This window comes from Mauremys mutica, unplaced genomic scaffold, assembly GCF_020497125.1.
Source record: "Mauremys mutica isolate MM-2020 ecotype Southern unplaced genomic scaffold, ASM2049712v1 000519F_np12_subseq_150393:319720_obj, whole genome shotgun sequence".
Classification (NCBI taxonomy): domain Eukaryota; kingdom Metazoa; phylum Chordata; order Testudines; family Geoemydidae; genus Mauremys; species Mauremys mutica.
The window spans coordinates 29,817-48,507 of NW_025422989.1; the positions used below are offsets into that span (position 1 = coordinate 29,817).

Consider the following 18,691-nt stretch of genomic DNA (forward strand, 5'->3'; position numbering starts at 1 on the left):
TGCAGGGGCTGAGCACTGGGGTGAGGGGGGAGACTGCCACCCACGAGTGGGGTGGCAGGGGGGACGCAGGCCCACCCACTCCACTGCATCCCGGCCCGGGGCCCTAGGCAGCGGCTACCACCGCTGACGGTCAGTGGGGATCCTGACCATAACACACTGACATGGGCATTGGTTGACCTGCAGCCTGACTGGGGTCAGCTGCTCCCGGGCCACTTCCAGTTCCCCCCTCTGGGCCTACCTGGTCCGCGGCGTCTGCTCCCAGGAAGTCCAACAGCATGGGCTCCTCGCAGCCCGGGCTGGGGGGTAGGTCCGGCAGTTCCTCGGGGAAGTCCGGACAGTTCTGCTCCGGGGGTTCCTTGGGGTAACAGCAAGGGAGAGGTGAGGTCTCCGGTGGTTCTTCCTCGTAGGTGGCACGGGGAAGCTCCTGCGGGTCCTCCCAGTAGCGAGTGAGGGGAAGCCAGTCCGGGCAACTGCTTGGGGCCCCAGCTTCCCAGTCCCGAGCCCTCTCTGACTGAGCTCTGGTGGTGGCCGGCTTTTATGCTTCCGGGTCGCCGCCTGACCCTCTGAAGGGTGGGCTCACTGCTCTGGAGCCCCGCCCCTTCCGGTGTCCGGGACTCAACCCTCCCCGGGGAGGAGGGGAGCCACACCGGCCTGTTACACCCCCTTACCCTCTCTGAAACCGCAGAGCATTTTCCCCGTGTCCCCTGTTCCCCGTCCTGTTTGTATAGTAATATTCTCAGCTATACCTTTGCTTAACCAATCATTGTACTGAAATTTAATTAACCAATCCTAACACATTGAAACATAATTCTCTAACCAATTGTATCCCACTACCCTAATTAACTTACACCTAGCAAAATTAATTGTACAGCAGAGAAAAACAATTAGAGAACCAGACTGATTAACATTGTAAAAGTGGTGGCCATAAAGATAAAACAGTACAGAAATGAGGATTTCACAACCACAAGCATTGAGAAGTGATTTCTTGCCAGACAGGCTGCTGTCAAACTAAGTTTTCTTTAACCATCTTAAGATCTGTTTCTTTATCTGGTGGTGATGGGCACTATCAGGACAGGATCATCTTCCTAACAGCCCAATAGCACCTTATTTCAGTGTGACTGGTTTGGGATGTGAGGATGTGACCCTTCGCTTCCCAGCTTATGGTTGCCCCTGCTGCTTAGCCAAAGGCCTTAGCCTAAGAACAAGGCCTCAGACGGTCACAGTAAGAGAAGGCCCTTACAAATACAGACAGTGATTTTTATTCTTTGTTTTCGTACTCCTGTAAGTAGCTAAGTGATAAAAATACCCCTAAGTTCTTAAACTATAGGCTTTACAGGCAGGCCTGAATATCTCTATTCTAACAGTGGGGTCTACCCCTTCTCCCATTCTGTGTCTGTCTTGTGTATTTAGATTGTAAATTCTTCAGGGCATGGGCCATCTACTGTTCTCTGTTTGTACTTTGCCTGGCACAATGGGGACCCACTGTTAGTTGGTCCTTAGGCACTAAGGTAATGAATATGATTTATAATCATCATAACTCTCCTGCCACTTTGAGCCAAGGAAGCTGGCCTTGGGATGTTACTTCTTAAAAATGAGCTGGGGGTTAAAACCATGGACTATTCTTTGTGACAAGTATCCCACAAATTCCACTGACCTCCCTGGTTTTCTTTGCCTGCAGTAGGGTTTCCAGTTTCCAAACCTGATGTGATCTCCCAGCTGGAATGAGGGGAAGAGCCGTGGGTCCCAGACCTCCAGGGCTCTGAGAAAGAAGTGCTTCCAAGAGCTGCCTGCACAGGTGAGGAATTGGTTAAACCAACTCAACAACTGTGTGGGAATGCAGGAAACATTCAGGATACTCTACAAAAACCCTGTGAGCTCTCCAAGTTCAGGATTGTTCCCTGCAGATGTGGAATCATTATGGCAGATGTCACTCATGGCTTCCCTCCTATTCTGACTGACAACTGGCAGCAGGTCCCGCCCCAATCTCTCTTTCTCCTGAGTGTTCTCGTGAGATGCAGACCAAAACTGATCCCTTCCTCTCTTCTCTGGGGAAGGTTTTGGGGAAAATCAGCTCCTGATAGGTTTGATCTCTCCCACACATATTTTGGATTGTTCATCCCTTTTTCCCTTCCTCTCTCTGAGATTTCCTTTCTCTCAGGTGCAGGTAGTGATCTATGTCCGGATTCTCTCTGTCTCCCATCAGGTGAAGGGATGGTGAGTCAGAATGAGGAGGAGAAACCCCATCAGGAAGATGCTGAGCAAGGAGAACCACATGGAACTTTATCAGGAAGATCCAAAGGGAATGTTTCCGGGAGTTATGCACTCACAGAAAAAACAAAAGCCTGTGAGACTCAGGGGAGGCCAGAGGGAAACTTTAGTAGCCACTCAGACCTTATAACAAGCGACAGAATCAACTTGGAAGAGACACGCTACATGTTCCATGAGTGTGGGAAAAGCTTCAATCGGAGCTCTGCCCTTATCACACATCAGACAATCCACACAGGTGAGAAACCTTATGAACGCTCTGAGTGTGGGAAATGCTTCATCGATAGTTCAGCCCTCATCTCACATCAGCAAATCCACACAGGAGAAGAGCCCCACAGATGCTCAGAGTGCGGGAAAATCTTTAGTTGGAGCTCTACCCTGAACATACATCTTAGAATCCACACAGGGGAGAAGCCCTACACATGCTCTGAGTGCGGGAAAAGCTTTAGGCAGAGCTCAAACCTTACCAAACATAGGAAAATCCACACAGGTGAGAAACTTTATGGATGCTCTGAGTGTGGGAAATGTTTCTTTAATCGTTCAGACCACTTCTTACATCACAAAATCACACAGGTGAGAAGCCCTACACATGCTCTGAGTGCGGGAAAAGCTTTAGTCAGAACTCACACCGTATCAGACATCAGATAATCCACATCTGGGAGACACTGTACACGTGCTCTGAGTGTGGGAAAAGCTTCAAGCACAGCTGACATGTTGTCTCACATAGGAGAATCCACATGGGAGAGAGTGTGGGAAAAGCTCTGAGTGCAGGAAAAGCTTCAATCAGAGCTCAAGCCTCATTAGACATCAGAAAATCCACATGAGAGAGAATTGTAATAAATCCCTTGACTAGTGTTGGCCAAAAAATTTTTTTAAATAAATCACATTTGCTAATTCCCACATAGTGATTTTTGCACCATCTTCACCGTGGTCTCTCAGCTCCACCAGATAAGTTGCCTGCTTCTGCCTTTTGCAGCTCACCCTTCTTTGGGGTCAGTCCTGTGATCTTTTCTATCAGCTCCTTTCCTTTTGAGTCGTAGGAGTGTGTGTCCCTCCTGCCAGGAATGTTCATCCCTCCAGGTGGGGGGAGAGAGGTTTGATCCCAACAAGGTACACTGAGGCAAAAACTACCTGTGCCTGACATCCACTAGGGCTGTACATGGCGTTGGCTGCTCAAGTTAGTGATCTTAATGTAAAAAATTGTAGTGCAGATGCTGCCCAGGTGCAGGGGTTGGCATTAGCTTTCCCCTTGACCTGACCTAAACTCCATCACTTTCCCTAGTCTAAACAAACCCTGAGCATCACGGTTATACTGTTCCCCCATTTCAAAGCAATTGTTAGTCATCGAGTTCTCCCTTGGGGAACAAATTATTTCATTCCCAGTTGCTCTGATGTTGCTGCAGGTTGTGCTGGGGAGCAGATGTTTTTATGATCATTTTCCACACTTAAACTATATTGAACTATAACAAAGAGCAGGAACAGGGCAGGGATAGGGGAAAATGTCATTTCCCCCATTGTAACAACAGACGTAGTTAGGGTAAGTCAGAGGGATTCCCTTATTCCCCATCACCATCCTCCTTCAATCCGTGCTAGAGCCTAAGAATCCTTTTCCTTTCCCCCGTTGTGGGATGGGAGACTTCCAAAAGTGCTCCCTGTGCTATAGCACATGGCTAAGCTCAGAGAATAAACCCCAAATAGCCCCTGAGCTTTGCTTTTTGAATTCTGTGTTTCCGATTACTTCAAGCCTGGGTATTGTGATTATTTACCAGTTTCTCTAGCACTGTTCCTACCACTGTTTCTGTAACATTTTTTTTTTTATGGGACAGGGTTCTTATTCCTTTGCCTAACCCCAACCTGGAAGGCCAGGGTGTGTGTTTTCCCTGGCCCCTCCCCACAGACAAAACTGACAGGGTTGCACCTGCCAGGAGCAAACAAAAAGCCCCACTGGTCACACACACAGCAGATAGACACACACAGGACACAGAAGAAACTGAATTATTTGAGCTATCAACATTTCCACTTTCCCACAGCATATTAGTTCTGAAGGTTGTTTTAATTTTTTTTCTTGGAACCAGAACTGGGGAAAGAGACACTGGAGTCAGTGGAATTACAGCAGGAAGGGATAAGTCTCATGATTTGTCACTAACCAAAGGCTTTGTAAACAGAGCGATAATGTTACTGAATGGTCTGGCTAACCCTGCAGTTAGAAACAATCAGCTCTACAGGTGGTAGATTTACAGAGGCTCTGCTGCTGATCATGAAATAAAAGCACATTGCCTTTAAACAGCTGCTACTTCAGTGGGCTTTTCTCTGCCTTTTTGGTCCCTGCTGTAGTCAGTACATTCTAGATATGGGCATGGTGACCTTCCTGAGGATCTTGACAGCTTTAGCCAGCTTCTTGGTGGCTATTTTCCTGCTCACAGCCACTGTTTTCTCATGCCTTGTCCTGGGGGCCCAGCTGCTGGTTGAATGGGAAGGAGCCAAAGTGCTGGTGACTTTAGCCCGCACCAAGTGGCCTTTGCTCGTCAGACTCTTGAACCCCAACTGGATGTGGTTCTTGTTCTTCTGCACAGCACAGCCCTGGAGAGGAGGGATCTGCAAATGTACATTCATATGATCCCTTTGTTTAATTGATGAAAACATAAGCTAGACACTTAGAGGATTGGAACTGATTTCAGCTGATGGGCAGGTTTGCTAGGTTTTTAGGCATTTGGACAGTGAAATGTTGAGTGTTTACATTCATTTCAAGCATCCCTGTATAGTGGAGCTCCTGAACATAATGGAGAATGGAAATGAAAATGTTTTCCTTTTTTATAAAAAATAAAAGAATGAGAGGCTTATTAGAGAACACTTGGATTTGAAGCAAGGACCACTTGATCTGCAGTCAAACACTCTACCACTGAGCTATACCCCCATGAGAGCAGATACTTTCCCCATTGTAGCTGAAGCACATCAGTGATTCCAATAGCAGGGGCAGGTTCTCTCTGGGGCACAGAGATTTTTTGGGGAGTTGGTGGCTCCTTTCTTTCCTCACCCTGGAGTAAACTCAGCCTTTTTATGGACTAACAACAGCAGCTTGAAGAAAGAGGAGAGTGAATATCTCACCCTCAGGGCTGAAGGTGGCCACGTCCCCTCTGTCTGACCGTTGCCATTGCAGAAGAGAAGGTTTCAATGGAGTTGAATGCCCTGGCTCAGACTAGAGACACAGAAAGGTTTTGCTGTTCATGAAACGGCAAAGGAAATTGTGTCTGTATGTGAAACTGAGGAGGGACATGAAATGCCCACAGGGGGGCGCAATGCCCTAAGCTAAGGCAGGAGGGTGAAGGAATGGGGCTGAGGAATGACTGAAGTGGACACACCTGGGATTGAAATGACATTTGTTTGTGTTGGGCAGTGAGAAATGTGACATTAATTCAGATGCAGGGTTGAGGCTTCTTTAGCTGCTTGTAGAACGTGAACTTGATTTCCCAGAAGGGAGAAAGGGAAAGTCTGGGGCGGCCGTTAGTCCCTGGCTGGAGCAGTGTATGAAAAAGGCTCCAGAGATGCAGTTGGCAATTACAGGCCACTGAGGCTAACGTCAGTACCAGGCACATTGGGTGGAATTGTAGAGCCCAATGATTAGACACATCGGTGAACGGAATTTGCTGGGTGTAGCGGGTGGTTACCTGCTCCTGCCCTGCGGGGCTTGAAGCGCCCAGGAGAGGGCTGGGGCTGGGGCAAGGAGCCTGGGCTCATTGGGGGAAGCAGGCTCAGCTGGGGCCATGCCCCAGTCAGGCCCAGCTGGCCCCTATAAGAGGCTGTGAGCCAGGAGCCCAGTCAGTCTCCCTCTGCTTGTAGCGAGAGAAGGGCCTGGCTGCAGGGACCCAAGCAAGACCCCTAGAGTGGGAGCAGGGCTGGGGAAGGGCCAGAGGAGCTGGGAGCTCTGGCCTGGAAAGTCCCAGGCTGCAGGCCTGACTATAGGCTGAATAGGTGCAGGGCTGCAATGGGGCAGCCCAGGGGGAAGCAGAGGCGGCAGGTCCAAACCCCTTTGCCTGTGATGAGTGGCTCATACTGCAGTCTGCCCCAGTGAATGGGGGCTGGATGGAGACTGGGCAGTAGTCAAGACTGAGGTGACGGGATAGTGGGTGGGGGTTCCCCTGGGAGGGGGAGACCCAGAACTGGGGGGGTACTGCCAGGGGGTACTGCCAGGGTAAAAGGGGCACTGGGGTCCTGGGAGGAACGGGGCAAGCTGCGGTAAGGCGGATCACCAGCCTGCAGAGGGTGCTCTAAGGGCTGGAGAGCTAATTCCCAAGACGACCAGCAGGAGGTGCCGCCGGGTGAGTCTGCCCCCGCTTACATTGGGGAAGAATGAACATGGTTTTTGTAAAGGAAAATCATGCCTCACGAATCTACTATAATTCTTTGAGGGAGTCAACAAGCATGTGGCTAAAGGTGATCCCGTGGATATAGTATACTTAGGTTTTCAGAAAACCTTTGACAAGGTCTCTCCCCAAAGGCTCTGAAGCAAAATGGGATAAGATGGAAGGTCCTCTCTGGGATAGGTAACTGGTTCAAAGGCAAGAAAGAAAGGGACGGATTTTCAGAATCGAGAGAGGTAAATAGTGGTGTCCCCCTGGGGTCTGTACTGGGACCAGCACTGTTCAACATACTCCTAAGTGATCTGGAAAAAGGGGTAAACAGAGAGGTGGAAACATTTGCAGATGATACAAACCAAGTCAAATTAGTTACGTCCAAAAGAGAGTGCAAAGTGTGACAAAGGGATCTCACCAAACTGAGTGACTGGGCAGCAAAAAGGCAGGTGAAATTCAATGTGGATCAATGCAAAGTAATGCACATGGGAAAACATGATCCCAATTCTACATCTAAACTGATGGGGTCTAAATTAGCTCTTACAACTTAAGAAAGAGATCTTGGAGTCACTGTGGATACTTCTCTGAAAACATCTACTCAATGTGCATCGGCAGTCAAAAAAGCCAACAAAATGTCGGGAAGTCATTAGGAAAGGGATGGCTAGCAAGACAGAAATATAATATTGCCTGTCTATAAATCTGTGTTATGCCCACATCTTGAATACTGGAGCTGGTCCCCCATCTCAAAAAGATATATCGGAATTGGGAAAGGTACAGAAAAGGGCAACCAAAATGATTAGGGGTCTTGAACAGCTTCCATGTGAGGTGAGATTAATAAGACAGAGGAGTTTTCGGCTTGGAAAAGAGATGACTAAGGGGGGGGCTAGGATAGAGGTCTATAAAATGATGACAGGTTTGGAGAAAGTAAATAAGGAAGTATCAGAGGGGTAGCCGTGTTAGTCTGGATCTGTAGGGAAGTGCTATTTACTCCTCATAACACAAGAAGTAGGGGTCCTCCAGTGAAATGAATAGGCAGCAGGTTTAAAACAAACCAAAGGAAGTATTTCTTCACCCAACACACAGTCAACCTGGGGAAACTTTGCCAGAGGATGCTGTGAGGGCCAAGACTATAACAGGGTCCACCAAAGAACTAGATAAGTTGATGGAGCATGGGTCCATCCTTGGCTATTAGCCAGGATGGGCAGGGATACAAAACCATGCTCTTGAAGTGTCCCCAGCCTCTGTTTGCCGGAAGCTGGGAATGGGCGACAGGGGATGGATCGCTTGATGATTCCCTGTTCTGTTGATTCTCTCGCGGGCACCTGGCATTGACCACTGTGGGAGGACAGGATTCTGGGCTGGCTAGACCATTGGTCTGATCCAGTATGGCCGTTCTGATGACCAATAGAGGGCAGTCCCCACCAGCAATATGTATATTTGGTGCACTGAAAGGGCCAACTTTCCAAAGCTGACCCAAAGGTTTAGTAAAAGTGTTTTGGAGAAAAACACTAAACAGAACAATGCGAATGAAAACTGGGAGCTATTGTTTAAGGAGCTTGTTAGATGGGGCATAAGCCCCATTGCCTAATTAGCTGAGCTTGCAATGGCCTTCCACTCAACTCCCTGACATTTCTCCGTCTGCAAATGTGGTAACTGTTTTAAAACCTAGATCCAATCAATTACAACACGTCAGGGAAGATTCTAGGCATCAATGATCTGATCATTGGGTTGATGGAGGTAAACAAGAGATTCCCATAAGGCTCCCTCCCTCCCTCTTCCCAAGAGCCACCCTTATCCTCTCTCCCCTTTCTGCTCCCGCATCCTCTGCAAACTTTCGAAGACAGATGTCTTGTGATGGCCTTTGCTCATGGGGATGTTGCCTAATGGTCAGGGTTTCAGTCCTTCGGGGTGGAAGGACGCAGCAGATGGCAGGGGAGCCCAGGGCTCCCCATGGGCTCTGGCCCAGGCCACTTTGAGGGCAACACTTCCTACCACCCTGCTATTGTCCAAAGTTTGCAGTTTGTCACAGGAAGCTCTGAACGGTGTCAGCTCACTGCTTGGCACCTCTTTGTGGCTGGGTATGGCATGGCAGCTCTCTTCTTCTTGGGATGGCAGCTCTGTCTGTTACGCTGACAGATCCGGGTCAGTGACTTGTCGGTGGGTGGGATCGAACTGGGAACTCAGGAGCTTAGTGCATGGGCCTCCACAACATGAACTAAAAGCCACCTGGCTGCTAGCTAAGATTGTAGAGAAGACTTGTTTTATCTCTCCCTCTAAGTGATCTTGGTGCCACTAGCTGGGACACACCACCACAGCCTGGAGGTGTGTGGGTTACATACTGTGAGTTATTGGCTTTAATGAAGGTAAAGTGACACACCTGCAATGGAGACTCCAAGCATTGCTGTCACGGAGGCGGGGAACCCAGCGCCCTGGAGCTCGGCCTGGTACGGAGTCAAAAAGCAAACAGAAAGCATGCTCATATTTATATAAACAGCAGCAAGCCAGCTCATACATAATGCAATAAGGACTTTCCACCCTCCGGGGCCGCCCCCTTGGCCAACAGCTTAGGGGCTTTCCACGCAGCGGTTACAGCCGGTTATGGCAGGCTGGAACTGGCATGCCGTGTCCTACAATGACCGGGTGCTGAGAAAGTGAAACTGCCTAAGCTAGGCCGTAACAAAATCTTCCGTGGTTCCCTATCCTCCTACACCCCCTGAAACAATCCCCCCACAAGTGCCGCCCACCCCGTGGAAACAAACCCTCCTTCCCCAGCACTGTCCCGCCAAAACAGCGGTAATGAACCTTGCTAATATGTCATAGGGGGCCCCTAAGGTAGTATAGTTAAGGTAAAAGAAAAATGTTTTTTTGCTAGAAATAGAATAAGATCTTCCCCCCACTTGGTAATCAGTTGCCCTGTGGTGTGAATGAGGTGGGACTGAGGAGGGCGTGGAAGGCAGCACCTCCAGACAGCTGCACCCCTTGGAGAGGGGCTGGGAGCCCGACCAGATCAGCAGAACAGGTCAGCCAGCGACTCCTCGCTCGCCTCCTCAGTCCCCCGCTGCCTGCTCACCAGCCCCTCCCACTCACCTCCTCAGCCCCCCGTTCCGTGCCGCCGGCTCACCCGCCCACTCCCCTCAGTCCCCCACCCTCCACGGCTCACCTGCCTGCCCGCCCACTCGCCTCCTCACCTCTCCTCCCCCACCGCCAGCTCACCTGACCCCCCGCCAATGCCCACCCGCTTGCCTCCTCAGACCCCCACTCCCCCTGGCTCACCTGCCCCCCAGCTCACCTCCATTCCCCCCTCCCCGGCTCGCATACTGATCCCCCACCACTGCTCGCCTGCTCACCTCCTCAGCTCTCTTCCCCCACTGCCAGCTCACCTGACCCCCCCCCGGGTTACCTGCTGCAGTGCGGGGAGCCCCCCTGCCCCAGCTCACCTCGTCTCCGTCTCCACCTTGCTGGGCCTGAGCGCGAAGCCGCCACATGGCTTCTCTTCCCTCCACGGCTTCCTGCGCGCACAGCTGATTAGCAGGGGGAGGGGGGAAAGCGAGACGGGGCATTCAGGGGAGGAGGCGGAGCGGAGGTGAGCTGGGGCCAGCCACCGGCTCACCTGCCCTCTCGCCACTGCCTGCCCCCTCACTTCCTCAGCCCCCCTACCCTGACCTTCTATTGTGCCATACAGGAGGCCTGTGATACGCAGGGGGTCAGATTAGATGCTCTAATGGTCTCTTCTGGCCATAAAGTCGACTCATTTCTGAAAATCTGAGTGTAGCATTGGGAGCAGCGTCTGATGTTTCCCTGTCTAGCCGGCTTGCTGCCTAGAATGAACGCTCCTTGAGTGGGGTGATCCCCAGGGAGTAGCTCAAACCTCCAAAGTGCCTGGCCAGGGGCAGGACATTGGCACAGCAAGGGAGGGGTGTGGCAGTGACATCACAAAGGCCTTTTGCAGGACCTCAGACTATTGGTCCAAGGTGGTGGGGAGGTGGTGACCTCACAGAGAGATGCTGTCATCAGCCAGGCAGGACCGGGGCGAGGGGCCAGGGAAACCTCAGAGACCCCTGTGGCTTTGCTGCAGCAAGTCTCCTTCTCCAGGTCTCTCTTTGAGGACTGAGAGAGTATTCGGGTTCAGATACGTGAGCGCCAGGAGGAACCTCTTTCGAGTTTTCTCCTTCCCTTGTAGTGATTTTAGTAGAAAACAGCCTTCCCTGTTTAGAAGGTAAGAGCCTCCTGGAGGTTTGAAACCTGTTCAGTCTGATCCATCTGGTGAGAGTTGAATTCTGGGCATGGAAAACACGAGCTTAAGGAGGCAGAATTTTATTGCACACCTGGGATTTTGTCCCTTAGAATCACTAGGGACATTAGGGTTTGTCCTTTTTGTTTCACCTTTTCCTCCATCCATCTCTCCCTCCTTTCTCTTCATCTCTTGCTTCTTTTGTCCTTTCTCCTGTTCCCCTCCCAATACCAGGAGGGGGCGGGGGGTGTTGCGGGGGAGTGCTCTGCAGCTCCCACTGTGGGAGAGCCACCCAAAAATGTGGGGCTGAAATAATCCTCGGGCAGTGATCCCCACCAGTGACCTGGGCCATCCTTTGGCCTCTCTGGTGAGAACCTTCAGCCTCAGTCTCTACCCTGATTGGCTGAGCAGGGGGTTATTGACAGGGAGGAGACTCAGGTCCTTGTTGGTCTCTTTTAAGACCAAGGAAATAAATCAGAACCAGTTCTATGTTTGATGAATTTTGCTGCTTCTCTACATTAATGGTCTCTGAGCAGTTCATGATTCTCTCTGACATTGCAGTTCTCCTCAAATACTTGCTGAATAATTCCTGTGCACTGTTGTTGGTCTGGAGCTCATGTGAGAGCACTTTATTCAGGTCATTCAGTGTCTGAAATTCAAGATCCGATGGTTAGTTTGAAAATCAGGGCTCTTGGGTCCTATTCCCAACTCTGCCCCTGCCTGGCCGTGTGACCTAAGACAAGTCAATTCTCCTTTCTCAGCCTTAGCTTCTCCCTCTTTCAAGTAGGGATAATAATGATCCGCTCCTACCTAGCTCAACACACTCACTCTTCCCCAACACACACACTGTCTCTCCCCACACACACACAGTCTCCACACCACAGTTGAAAAGCAGCTGGTAATCTAGTAAGAGGCCCATGGAACGGTGGGATAGAGAAACCTGCATCATGTGATGCTGTACCAGCCCGGGAGGCATTGCAAACCCTTCCCAAAACACCCTGCAGCCAGTTGCACAGTGGGATAGTTACCCACAGTGCACTGCTCTCTCTTGCCATCCAAGAACTGCTAGCATGGATGTGCTCTGGGGACACAAGGGGCATAGGGAGGACATTCAATAGCTGTTTAGTTAAAACACTTTAACTAAAGCAGCAATGCCAGGGGGTTGGTGGCTCCTTTCTTTCCTCACCCTGGAGTAAACTCAGCTTTTTATTCCATTCTTGATGTTTCATGGAATAGCAACAGACGACCGAAGAAAGACATGGACAGGGTGGGTCTCAGGGGAGGGGCAGAGAGGTTCGAGCGGTGGGCAGAGCAGGTCTCAGAGGTGGGGGCAGTGGGCAGAGCAGGTCTCAGGGGAGAGGCAGAGAGGTGTGGGTGGTGGGCAGGGTGGGTTGCAGGGACGGGTCAGAGTGGTGGCGGCTGGTGGGCAGACCTTGTGGTAGGGGGTGGAGAGGCACGAGCAGGAGGCAGGAAGGCCTTGGGGGAGGAGGGGAGCGAGCGAAAGGTGGCTCAGCTGTCCTCAGCCAAAGAGGAAGAGCGGGGGTGGGAAGTGGCCGAACTGGAGCAAGGGGGGAGCAGAGGTGGGGCCTCAGAGAGAGGAGAAGGGTGGGGGGGGCAGTGCCATGGTCTGGGCATCAATGGGCCCCCCACTTCTAGGGAGCTTCCAGCGCTCACACCCAGCCTCCCCAAATGCAAGAGCCATGGGCCACCTAGTCTCTTCATCTTCACTAACCAAGCCCCTCCCCAAGCTATGCTGATGGGAGAAGCCCTCCTGTTGGCACAGCGCTATCTGCACCGGGGTTAGGCTGATATAACTGCATTGCTTAGGGTATGGCTACACTGGCGAGTTGCAGCGCTGGTGGAGGCTTTCCAGCGCTGCAATTAGTAAGTGGCCACACCTGCAGGGCACTTCCAGCGCTGCAACTCCCTGGCTGCAGCGCTGGCCGTACACCTTGCTCAGCATGGGGAATAAGGATTGCAGTGCTGGTGCTGCAGCGCTGGTCATCAAGTGTGGCCACACACCAGCGCTGTTATTGGCCTCCAGGGTATAAGGATGTATCCCAGAATGCCTGTTCAGCCATTCTGCTCATCAGGTCAGACTCTACTGCCCTGGCCTCAGGTGACCCGCCCTTTAAATGCCCCGGAAATTTTAAAAATCCCCTTCCTGTTTGCTCAGCAAGGTGTGGGGTGCAATCAGTGAATCTTTACAGGTGACCATGCCTCCACGCGGCAAATGAGCCCCAGCATGGAGCAATGGCGAGCTGATGGACCTCATCAGTGTTTGGGGGGAGAAATCTGTGCAGGCACAGCTGCGCTCTAGCCGTAAGAATTCTGATATCTTTGCCCAGGTATCAAGAGACATGCTGGAAAGGGGCCATGACCGGGACACACTACAGTGCAGGGTTAAAGTAAAGGAGCTGCGGAGTGCCTATTGCAAAGCACGCAAGGGAAACTGCCGCTCCGGCGCTGCCCCCACGACCTGCCGTTTTTACAAGGAGCTGGATGCGATTTATGGGGGTGACCCCTCTGTAAATCGAAGGACCACGATGGACAGTTCAGAGCCGGTAGAGGAGAGGGAGGTGGAGGGGGAGATCCAAACAGACAGTGAGGCTACTGTGGTCGGGGGAGACACCCCGGAGTCCCAGGAGGCATGCAGTCAGGAGCTCTTCTCAAGCCAGGAGGAAGCTAGCCAGTTGCAGCACCTGGAACTTGGTGCAGAAGAATCACAGGAGCAGGTCCCAGGTAAGCAGCTTTTATCGCAATGCAAATGTTTTGGGAGAGGAGGGGGTGGTATGGCTGCATGCTTGCATGCCTAGATGTGGAATATCCCATTGATGTGGTCTATCACGTCACGGTAATCTGCCTCTGTAATCTCTTCAAAAGTTTCTGCAAGAGCATAGGCAATTCGCTTGAGCAAGTTTAAAGGGAGAGCCAGTGTGGTCCCTGTCCCAGTCAGGCTAACGCGTCTGCGCCACTGTTCCAGGAGGGGTGGGGGGACCATGGCTGCACACAGGCAAGCTGCATAGGGGCCAGGGCGGAATCCGCATTGTTGTAGGAGACCCTCCCTTGCTTCCCAGGTAACCCGCAGCAGGGAGATATCTTCAAGTATTAACTCCTGTGTGACATGGAGGGAGGCACAGTGTTTCAATGCAGGTCCCAACAGCAGCTTCCTGCCTTTCCCAAAGCCCACAAACAGCAGTGCACCCATGAAGCAAGAAGCCCCCTGCCCAGCCAAACTGCGGCAGGAACATGTCTCCCAGGATTTATTGATTTCTACTCTACTGCCTTACCCTCACTTACCATTTCTGGGAGGCTGTGAATTCTCTAGCAGTGTTTGAAATGTCTGAGGAATGCTGCAGTGTGAGACTGGAAACTAACTTCAGATTATACACAATGCAGGCTCTCTTAAAACGTATCATTTGCTGTATTTTTATAGTGTCCTTGACTAGTCCTGGACCGGTCTTATCAGTACTGAAAGAAAACTTCAGAACCTTAGAAGGAAGCCTAAGAAAAGCAAGGAAGACTTGGTGAAGGCAGTTATGAACCAGTGTGCAACAGAGAATAAAACTGCGCATGAATGGAGAGAAAAAATGCAGCACTGGAAGGAAACAGAAATCAGGAGAAAGGAGTTGTCACTGAAGAAAACCACGAGGCAGCTTATAAACCTCATGGCGCGCCAAACAGACTATATGCAGTCACTGGTAGCCATGCAAGCAGAGCACTACCGTGCCAAACCCCCACCCTCCCAAACCTCTTTCCCCTGTGCACCAATGTCAGCTCCAAGTCCCGTTCCCCAGCATCCAGGTTCTTACCTACACCATCACCAGCTGCCCCCGACACCTGTACGGTCACCTATGAGCCCAGAGAACTACGACCCTTACCCTCTGCACTCAACCCCCATCACCATGCAACAGTACAATCCTGAGGTGCACAGCACTCCTGGCAGTACACATGCAAACCTATGAATGTACAGTCCAACAACCAACCCCCCTGCCTGTTTACTTCCTTTTTTTAAATAAATGATTTATTTGATTATGAAACAGTTTTTATTATTGCATAAAGTGAAAGATAACAAACCCCAAGGAAAACACAGGTAACAAACAACAAGGAAAACACAGGCACTTAAAAACACTGTAACCAGTGCACGTCACTCCTGGTCAAGGCAAAAAACATTACTGTTGGCTTTCAGCCTCAAATTCCTCCCTCAAGGCATCCCTAATCCTTGTTACCCTGTGGTGGGCATCTCTAGTAGCCCTGCTCTCTGGCTGTGCAAATTCAGCCTCCAGGACTTGTACCTCGTTGGTCCATGCCTGGCTGAATGTTTCACCCTTCCCTTCACAAATATTATGGAGGGTACAGCACGCGGATATAACCGCAGGGATGCTGCTTTCCCCCAAGTCTAGCTTCCCATAAAGTGCTCGCCAGCGCCCCTTTAAACGCCCAAAAGCACACTCCACAGTCATTCGGCACCGGCTCAGCCTGTTGGTGAAACGGTCCTGGCTCCTGTCCAGCTTCCCTGTATAGGGTTTCATGAGCCAAGGCATTAATGGGTAAGCGGGGTCCCCAAGGATCACAATGGGCATTTCAACGTCCCCTACTGTGATCTTTCGGTCTGGGAAAAATGTCCCTTCCTGCATCTTCCTGAACAGGCCACTGTTCTGAAAGATGCGTGCATCATGCACCTTTCCAGGCCAGGCTGTGTAAATGTCAATGAAATGCCCACGGTGATCCACAAGCGCCTGGAGTAATGTAGTTACACCCCTGAGTAATGTAGTTACACCGATCTAATTTTGTAGTGTAGATCTGTCCAAAGAACCTTGGGAGTAAAACTTCACCTGCTCCTCTGCTTTACTGAATCCAAACTCCAGCAAAGCTTGTCAGGCCCAGATGGGGGTTGGCAGAGAGTCAGGTATGTGCAGACATGATCTCTTCAACAACTGTAGGCGCCATGGCTTAGCGGGCTAAAACCACTGTTTTGTATACAGGAGATCCTGGGTTCAAGTTCCAGTGGTACCTTATGTATCAGAGGGGTAGCCGTGTTAGTCTGGTTCTGTAAAAGCAGCAAAGAATCCTGTGGCACCTTATAGACTAACAGACGTTTTTGCAGCATGAGCTTTCGTGGGTGAATAATCGATGCTCAATTCTTGCATCCGAAGAAGTGGGTATTCACCCACGAAAGCTCATGCTGCAAAAACGTCTGTTAGTCTATAAGGTGCCACAGGATTCTTTGCTGCTTTTAGTGGTACCTTACTGAGTTGCTTTTGGGGCACCTGGTATTGGCTACTGTCAGAAGACAAGATTCAGAGCTAGATGGACCTTTGGTCTAGCCTAGTGTGGTTTTTCTTATGGTTTAAATTACACTCACAGGCACTGATGATAGTTACTGAAAGTTTGGGAGTTAGGAGCTGATAGGTCAGTGGTCCAGTCCCCTCACAGCCGAGGGGGCAGGTCTGAGCTCTCACACCAAATGTTCATTGTGGCTGCCAGAATCTGTGGGCAGCTCGTTTAGTTTATGCCGAGGGTTGAGTCCTGTTTTGTGCACCGTGTCTGAGAATGAAAATCCTGACCTGCCCTTTGAAATAACAAAAGCAGCAGGACGTGTTTCTGTCCCTGCCCCAGAGCAGACAGACCAATGGAGAAATGCCATGAGTCCAGGGTAATAGTCCCCTGCGGTTTTACCATTTCCACTTGCTAAACCCCCTCCCAACCTTCTGGGCTCCTGGAGCAGGGGACTGAGCCTGAGCCGAGACACGGACACTGCAACTTTACAGCCCAAGCCGCATGACCCTGATTAATGTGACACGGGCCAGTCGTGGGTGTTTCATTGCACTGGAGACGTAGCCTAATGTTATGTCTGCACTGCGATTAACACACCCAGGGCACCTGTGGCAAAGCCCGGGTCAGCTGACTCAGGATTATGGGGCTTGGGCTGCAAGACTATAAAATTACAGGGCAGACAGATGGGCTTGAGCCCAACCTCTGAGACCCCCATGAGGGATGAGGGTTTCCGAACCCAGGCTTCAGTGTGAACACAAATATCTGCACTACAGTTTTTAGCCTCTCAGCTTTAGCTCCATGAGCCCACGTCAGATGGTCCAGGCCAGCCATGCTGCCATCTTTATCCCAGGAGAGATGGACTCTAAGGGTATGTCTCCATTGCAATGTCAGCCCAGGTGTGGCTCGCTGTGCTCAAAGCAGCACCCTGGAAGCCCCACATTCACCGCTGTCCTATAATGATGATACGGTTTGTACAACGTCTGCCTGGTGAGGTATCATTTAAAAAGTCTTGGTCTGTTGAACCGTAATATCTTGTTGGATTGTGTGTGTAGCATTGGCTGGGAAGTTTTGCTTTGTGTGTGTTACTGAGATGAGGTTGGGAAATGCCCACCACCAGCCTTTCAGGTGTGACAATGGAGGCGCCAGACTCGCTGCTGGCCCATTAAAGGGCTCCACACTGCCAAGGACTATCCCAGGAACCGGGTACAATGCAGACTTCTCCGAGATAGCACAGTGACAATGGACACTGCATGGCTCACATCATAGCAAAGGTACTTCCTAGCAAGTTGGAAGAAACTATGAAAGGGCGGGGGGTAGAGACATCATGAGTTGGCCTCTCTCCCCCACAACTCAACCGCTGGAAATACACCTGGATGACAAAACTGATTCAGAAATCAGAAGAGAATAATAATAGTACATTCAAACCAAAGTCCCCAAACAGACTAGTAGTGGTTTTTCAGCAGAAAATTTTCAGTTTGGGGAATTTTGGTTTCTCAGTTAGACTTTGACAAGGGAAGCAGAGAGAAAATGGTTGAGTTGCCTCCTTCAGAACAGCTTGGCCTAGCCACTAGGTCTGGTTCACTGTTGTGGCCTTGCTCAGGTTGGGGTTATTTTAATTATTTGGGGAGGTCCCAGGGTGTTTGGGGGAGATTATGAGGCTGTTCCCTTTTGAGATAAAAACTAAGAAATACAGGATTAGAGAATTTTTTTAGAAATCTGGGATTTAGACATTTTATTTGAAGCAAGGGGGGGATGGGTAGCTGAGATTCTGAGAAGGTTTTTGTTTGCAAGAAGCAACCTTGTTTGATCTGTCATTGTACCAAGAGGGGAGATGGTTGTCTATAAAGGAGAGTGAAAACTAAACACAGCCGATGAGGATGGGATTTGAACCCACACGTGCAGAGCACAATGGATTAGTAGTCCATCACCTTAAACACTTGGCCACCTCATCTGAGCTGCTAAAATAGGGACAGGAGGAGAAATCTAAGGCCACCAGAGATAGGGACACTAAGGAGTTTCCCAATACTAAGCATAAGCAGGGTCTGAATGAGCTCCCCCCTCACATCTAGTGAGGAGCTGGGGGAAGACTTCAGGAACAGGCCGTGTTTGCATAGACACCCCTACTCTGCCTAGCTATGCAGCATGATGGGGCCACTTCCCCAAAATGACCAGTTTGGGATGGTGGTGGGTTACACATCACTTTGGGATTGAGTGGAATGAAATGTTATTCTCCTTCCTGTACGAGTGAAGGGCAGCAGAAAAGACGGTTACTCACCGTAGTAACTGTTGTTCTTCGAGATGTGTTGCTCCTATCCATTCCAGTTAGGTGTGTGCGCCGCGCGTGCACGGCTCTTTGGAACATTTTTACCCTAGCAATTCCGGCGGGCTGGCTGGGCGCCCCCTGGAGTGGCACCGCTACGGCGCTGGATGTATACCCCAGCCGGCCCGTCTGCTCCTCAGTTCCTTCTTACCGCCCGTGACGGCCAGTTGGAACAGTGGAGTGCTCCGTTGACCTCCACAGCCCTAGCGTTTCTTCGTTGCTACTTGTATATAGTTCGTTGTTAGTTAA

General features: G+C 50.7%; 1 long non-coding RNA gene and 2 other non-coding genes across 3 annotated transcripts; all 3 read right to left on the reverse strand.

The window, feature by feature from the left end:
• Nucleotides 1-302: 302 nt before the first annotated feature.
• On the reverse strand, nucleotides 303-10,172 carry LOC123357337. Its single transcript, XR_006575538.1, has 3 exons — nucleotides 10,052-10,172; nucleotides 8,992-9,055; nucleotides 303-355 (listed from the first exon to the last, which is right to left on the reverse strand). It is a non-coding gene; the product is annotated as an uncharacterized LOC123357337 (long non-coding RNA).
• TRNAC-GCA lies at nucleotides 5,108-5,179 on the reverse strand. Its single transcript has one exon. It is a non-coding gene; the product is annotated as a tRNA-Cys (tRNA).
• A 7,819-nt stretch (nucleotides 10,173-17,991) lies between the features above and the next one.
• TRNAS-ACU lies at nucleotides 17,992-18,073 on the reverse strand. The gene has a single exon. It is a non-coding gene; the product is annotated as a tRNA-Ser (tRNA).
• Between the last annotated feature and the right edge of the window lie 618 nt (nucleotides 18,074-18,691).